The sequence below is a fragment of the Orcinus orca genome, chromosome 8, assembly GCF_937001465.1.
Source record: "Orcinus orca chromosome 8, mOrcOrc1.1, whole genome shotgun sequence".
NCBI lineage: Eukaryota > Metazoa > Chordata > Mammalia > Artiodactyla > Delphinidae > Orcinus > Orcinus orca.
The window spans coordinates 80,168,130-80,175,381 of record NC_064566.1 but is presented as its reverse complement, the minus strand read 5'-3'; the positions used below and the strand labels follow the sequence as shown (position 1 = coordinate 80,175,381).

General features: G+C 36.0%; 1 long non-coding RNA gene across 1 annotated transcript; it reads left to right on the top strand.

Moving 5' to 3' along the window:
* The first annotated feature begins 265 nt into the window (after window positions 1–265).
* Window positions 266–2,427, top strand: LOC117197606 (uncharacterized). The gene is made up of 2 exons (XR_004478306.2): window positions 266–369; window positions 2,008–2,427. It is a non-coding gene; the product is annotated as an uncharacterized LOC117197606 (long non-coding RNA).
* Window positions 2,428–7,252: the final 4,825 nt, after the last annotated feature.

The following is a 7,252-nucleotide window of genomic DNA, read 5'->3' as shown; positions in this document are numbered from 1 at the left end:
TAAGGTGGACATAAATGTTCAATCAAGTGAATTAACTCATCAGTAAATTTAGAGGAAAATGCTTATGGCATAGCCATGGACAATTAAAGATGAGAGAAGAGGACTCTTTACTGAGCAGCCTATATGTACCAGGTATGGGGATGCATGCCTGTCATGAATGACCTCACTTAAACTTTTTGCTGCTCCATTTAAGGTGGAGATTGTTATCTTCATTTTGCAAATGAGAAAAGTGCAGCCCAGATTAGATAGCAGATCACAGATGGAGCCGGTATTACATCCTAGGTTCTGCCTGATTCTATAGCCTAGGCTCAAGAGCTTATAAGGAACTCCACATACTTCTAGCAATGTATATCTATCTATGTGACCTTGGTGAGTTAACTATCTCTTTTTGGGGGGATCTATCAATAATTTTTTCATGAGTAAAATGAGAGAAATGGGTTGATTTCTAAGATGTCTTCCACTCCATGAGTATATGATCAGTGTGTGTGTGTGTGTGTGTGTGTGTGTGTGTGTGTAGTTATTTGCAATATAATTCTATAAAAATGAAGAAACTGGTATAAAAGAGAAAAATGTCTGTAATAAAAATATATTTACTTAAAACAACATATATATGTGTATATATATAAATGGTATATATAAATGTAGTATATATAAAAAATACATAAATAATGTATATGTATATATATATATATAAATGATGTGTATATAAAATTTATCACACACATATAAATACATTAAGATTAAGAACTAATGCCCTAATTCCAGAGCTGTTATCTAGGCCAAAAGGTCATTTCCTGTGACTCTCCAGACACATCTCTTCCTTCCTTTGGGTGACCAATGGATGTCCAAATTGGGTCTGGCTCATCCATGAGGGTGGATTTAATTGTTTTCTGTATCTTTGTTCAGCTGTTGCAACCTTATGAGGCAAGCACAGTGAGAGGACTTAACCACCTTCATTATTCCTCTTGCCAGGTCTCTCCTTGGAAGGTTTTTCCTACTTGCTTTTGCTCACTGAACTATGCTTAGCTGCCCACAGCAGCATTGTCAGGGGCCTATTAGGGTCACTTGAGCTTGACCTTGTCATGATATTTATCCTGGAAATCCAGTGATGTTTGGAGTTCTGGGAATAGAAGTACTCCATGCTGCCAAGGGACATATGGACAGAATTTTCTGGAATCCCAGCCTGTGGCTTGTGGAAGGAAGCTTGGAAACATTTGCTTAGGTGTCTAGACTCTAAACTAACTAACCTGTTTCAGTTTACCTATTTGAAAAGAGAACAGAACAGAGAAAAGAATCCTGGGAAAGGACTTAGCAGACCCAAGTGCCAGTTCTCATTCTGGCTGGTGCAATGTCATCCTGAGCAAAGCAGCAGAATGGTGGTTGTGAGGGAGGACTTAGGATCCCAACGACCTGTGGCTCTTATTCTGTTCTATCATTTACTTCAGAACTTTATGATCTTTGGTGAGCTACCCAATATCTCTGCAACTACCTTCAGAGAAAGGGTAATAATACTTACATTATAGGTGTTGCTGTGATAATCATATGTAATAAAGTATTATGACAATATTGTGAACTCTCAGGTGAAGGAAGAATACTGTTTTATAAAATATTAAAACTAACTCTTGAACCATAATTAGTATTTAAAATGTATGTGTAGAGTCCTGTTTCATCTCCACCACTAGGTCACTTCTTGTGGAACACTTTGTATAAAAAGTACATTTGAATTTTACAATTTTCTTATAAAATTCTTCCCACATGTATGTGTATATTATATTTTTAAAATGTATAGACAGAAACAGCCTTGTACACAGTCATTTCTTTTGGTGTCATAATCAAAAATTGAGATGTGGAAAAAGGAATTGATATGAGTAAAAAAAAGAAGTATGAAGGTCAAGTCAAACCCCATAGTGTGCCCCAAAATAACCCCTCCAGATATTACTTTTTTTTTTTTAGCAAACAGGTTTTTTGGCCAGCCCATTGGTGTGACAATTTTCATTGTCTTTAAAGGTATTTTGACATCACCCAGCTCTTCTTCTTCAGACAACTCCTGAGGCTGCAGTGTTTCCTTAGTTGACAAATTCATGGTTTCTAATGAGAGGCAAACCTTGTTCTTCACATTCTGACTAAGCAAAGTTTCTTTTTTTTTTATTATAATATAGTTTGGGAATAAAAATACCTTTATATGCACTGCTGCTTCCAATTAGCCATTTACCTTAAGTGGTTACCACATGCCAATCAATAGAGGATGCCCTTGATGTAGCCTCAAAGAGAGAGCATAGTTAACAGCAGTGGTAACATCTAAACTGAAGATGTGCAGTCCTCCTCCATAACCAGAGAATAAATCAATATATTTATTTTTTTAGTTTCTAGCACATGAGATGACTGGACCATTATTTTTGATCTGAAGGAAATAAATCCTGTTACTGAGTGCTATGGTTCTGTTGTTTGTGTTTCCCTAAAATTTATACATTGAAACGTGGTTACCGAAGTGATGGTATTAGGAAGTGGGGCTTTGGGGAGGTAATTAGGTCATGAAGTCATAGCCCTCATGAATATGATTAGTGCTTTTTTATAAGAGACCCCAGCAAGATCCTTCTACCACGTGAAGTAAAGCAAGAAGATGGTTGTCTATGAACCAGGAAATAGGTTCTCACCAGACACTGAATTTTCCTGCACCTTGATCTTGGAATTCCCAGCCTCCAGAACAGTGAGAAATAAATCTCAATTGTTCATAAGCCACCTAGTTTATGGTATTCTGTTATAGCAGCCTAAATGCACTAACACACTGAGCTTGCATATATGGATGGTCTCTTAACAGGTTAAGGGCAAGAGTGCAAAGTGTAAAAGTAGCATGGAATTTAGAATCTAAATATCTGGGTTGGACTATAACTATGAGACATTGGGAAAAATCACTGCACCTTAGCTGCCTTATCTGTGAAATGGGAATAAAAAGAATGCTTCCCTTACAAGTTTATTTTGAGAAATAAAAAAGATAACCGATGGGAAATCATCATATGAACAGAAAAGCACCATATATAGACACAAATTATTTACATGTTTAGGCTTTCAGGAGACAAAGTGAAGTATAAGCAAAAGAAATAGTTAACAAGTTATTAAGCATGTTTTTCTGAGAGGTCTAGATTGTAAGTACACAAACAATGTGAGCCTACCTTAACTCTTCTCTAACAGATATAGAGCCAAACTACTACCCAAATGTAATCTAAATTAGAAAAGTTTGGTTTCTTTTTCTTTTTTTGCTCTTCCTGATTCTTTTGAATGAAGATTTTTTTTTACATCTTTATTAGAGTATAATTGCTTTACAATGGTGTGTTAGTTTCTGCTTTATAACAAAGTGAATCAGTTATACATATACATATGTTCCCATATCTCCTCCCTGCTGCATCTCCCTCCCTCTCACCTTCCCTATCCAGCCCCTCCAGGTGGTCACAAAGCAGCAAGCTGATCTTCTGTGCTATGCGGCTGCTTCCCACTAGCTATCTATCTTACGCTTGGTAGTGTATATATGTCCATGCCACTCTCTCACCTCATCACAGCTTACCCTTCCCCCTCCCCATATCCTCAAGTCCATTCTCTAGTAGGTCTGTGTCTTTATTCCTGTCTTACCCCTAGGGTCTTCATGACATTTTTTTTTCTTAAATTCCATATATATATGTTAACATACGGTACCTGTCTCTCTCTTTCTGACTTACTTCACTCTGTATGACAGACTCCAGGTCCATCCACCTCACTACAAATAGCTCAATTTCATTTCTTTTTATGGCTGAGTAATATTCCATTGTATATATGTGCCACATCTTCTTTAATCATTCTTCTGATGATGGACACTTAGGTTGTTTCCATCTCTGGGCTATTGTAAACAGAGCTGCAATGAACATTTTGGTACATGACTCTTTTTGAATTATGGTTTTCTCAGGGTATATGCCCAGTAGTGGGATTAATGGGTCATATGGTAGTTCTATTTGTAGTTTTTTAAGGAACCTCCATACTGTTCTCCAGAGTGGCTGTACCAATTCACATTCCCACCAGCAGTGCAAGAGTGTTCCCTTTTCTCCACACCCTCTCCAGCATTTATTGTTTCTAGATTTTTTGATGATGGGCATTCTGACTGGTGTGAGATGATATCTCATTGTAGTTTTGATTTGCATTTCTCTAATGATTAATGATGTTAAGCATTCTTTCATGTGTTTGTTGGCAGTCTGTATAACTTCTTTGGAGAAATGTTTATTTAGGTCTTCTGCCCATTTTTGGATTGGGTTGTTTGTTTTTTGTTATTGAGCTGCATGAGCTGCTTATAAATTTTGGAGATTAATCTTTTTTCAGTTGCTTCATTTGAAAATATTTTCTCCCATTCTGAGGGTTGTCTTTTGGTCTTGTTAATGGTTTCCTTTGCTGTGCAAAAGCTTTGAAGTTTCATTAGGTCCCATTTGTTTATTTTTGTTTTTATTTCCATTTCTCTAGGAGGTGGATCAAAAAGGATCTTGCTGTGATTTATGTCATAGAGTGTTCTGCCTATGTTTTCCTCTAAGAGTTTGATAGTTTCTGGCCTTACATTTAGGTCTTTAATCCATTTTGAGCTTATTTTTGTGTATGGTGTTAGGGAGTGATCTAATCTCATACTTTTACATGTACCTGTCCAGTTTTCCCAGCACCACTTATTGAAGAGGCTGTCCTTTCTTCACTGTACACTCCTGCCTCCTTTATCAAAGATAAGGTGACCATATGTGCGTGGGTTTATCTCTGGGCTTTCTATCCTGTTCCATTGATCTATCTTTCTGTTTCTGTGCCAGTACCATAGTGTCTTGATTACTGTAGCTTTGTAGTATAGTCTGAAGTCAGGGAGCTGATTTCTCCAGCTCTGTTTTTCATTCTCAAGATTGCTTTGGTATTCGGGGTCTTTTGTGTTTCTGTACGAATTGTGAAATTTTTTGTTCTAGTTCTGTGAAAAATGCCAGTGGATGAAGATATTTTGTATCACAACTATTCACTCCACAATAAAGGGATATAATACAAAGTTAGAATACCTCCAGATGGTTAAAGATCAGACATTTTTCAAATGTCAAAGACCAATAAAGCTTAAGCTATAGTCCAACCTCAATCACTGACACACATTTTTGGGAAATAATTGACTTAGCATATGATTATATTACTTAGAATTATTATCATACAGTTTGAAAACTACTTTTTCTTTATGAAATTAACAAATGCTTTCAGATTTTAGTAAAAAAAAAAGGATTCATACTTTATTTCATTTAAAAGTTGAAGTTATATTTTGAAAAGTCAAGCTTGGAGTATGACTGAGAATTCATATCTCATGACCCTAAATTTCAAATTATGACTTCTGTTTCTAGAATCATTTTCCCACATCAATCTAACATCTAGAAAAGCCTTCTTGATGCAAATAATGTCTCATTTAGGTTTCTTATTTTAGAATAGACTCCAGACAATGTACTTGAAGTGTGTATCTGGTATTCTCTGGTTCTTACCAAAAGCAGGACATTTTTGTAAAGTCAAACAATACTGATATTTCTTATATAGGTATTAAAAGACAGTGTGTATTCAAACAAAGCACAGAAATCACTTTTTTAAATTTTTTGGATTATTTCTAAGATAAGAATGAAAATTGCAATAGCAATTCCCCCTGGTACAGGGTAGACATTCATTAAATATCTTCTAAATCAGCAGTCCCCAACCTTTTCAGCACCAAGGACCGGTTTCGTGGAAGACAATTTTTCCACTGATGGGGGGGGCGGGGGATGGTTCAGGTGGTATCGTGAGTTATGGGGAGCGATGGGGAGCAGCAGATGAAGCTTCATTCACGTGCCTGCCGCTCACTTCCTGCTGTGCGGCCTGCTTCCTAACAGGCCTCAGCCAGGTACCAGTCTGCAGCCCAGGGGTTGGGGACCCCTGTTCTAAATGAATAAATAAATAAATAAATAAATTGATCTGGTATGGTAGTGTAAACTATCTTATTTTCTGTTTATATGTATATATCTTGACTAACCAACTATACGGTAAGCTCGTTAAATCTTTTCATTCATTTATTCAACAAACGTTTATTGAACACATAATATTTTTGGCACTATTTTCAGGTACTGAGGATAAAGCAGATTTAAATAGTTAAAAATGACTGTGATTGATGGAAGTATGATCCTGTAAATACACTGAAACTCATTGAATCATAAACTTGAAATAATGAATTTTATTGTATTTATCTCAATAAAGCTTTTAAAAAATTAATGTCATTGGGGCACCCACTTTCTGGTGAATCTGCTTTTTAATTTTTTCCATTACTATAGCTAGTACAGTGTGGGTATAAAATCAGAGCTCAACAAACATTAGTTCATTGATTTCTCAATTCATTCAAGGCATTGGTAAATTAGTACACTATTGCCATGCACATCTAGTGCCTTTCCTGATGATCAGTTTAGGCTATGACTCTGATGTAATTCAAACTTTTGCTCAGTTCTGGATTTTCCATGTATTACCCTATGTAACCGGGATATCCTTCAGTCTCTCAGAATCTCATTTTCCTGTGCTAAATGCAGCTAGCAGTAGTACATCTCTCACTGAGAAAATTAAATAAGAAAATGTGGGGGAAGAGTAGGAGAGGGATATCAGTGAAGCAAGCCTGGCCATATTTTGCTAATTGTTGAAACTGAGTGATGGATAAGGTTCACTGTAAGATTCTCTTTACTTTTGTTTAGTAACTAATGAAATATTAAATTAAAAGAAACCATATAGATGGTTAAGTTCTGACAAATAGAAGGTATTAGACAGACGGTAAGAATTATTATTGACCTGTATGAATGTATGATAAAAACTTCAGTTTTCCTCCTGAAAATAAAGCTGTAGATGTTGCTTATTATCTCCATGCTTTGCAGGAATTACAAATATTTTCACATATGATTTTCCCCTAAGATAAATAAAGAAATGGAACCCAGTGGATATTTCTTCTCACAATACCATTCTGGTAACTCTATTACAATCATCAGAGTGAGCTCAGGAAAAACAGACCAGTTTTTCACACTATTCATGTCACCAAAGATTGTCTGATAGTCTGTCACAGTGCAGCTGCCTTTCAATTTCCACGTGTAAGAAAAAGATGCAAACTAATTTCTGGTTTTTGTATCTTGTATCTTTGTTTTCAAACATGTCTTCAATTTTCCATATGGGCTACATAAAAATGCCATAATTCCTTGATAAAATGTTCCACAAACTCCCAGGTCCCCAG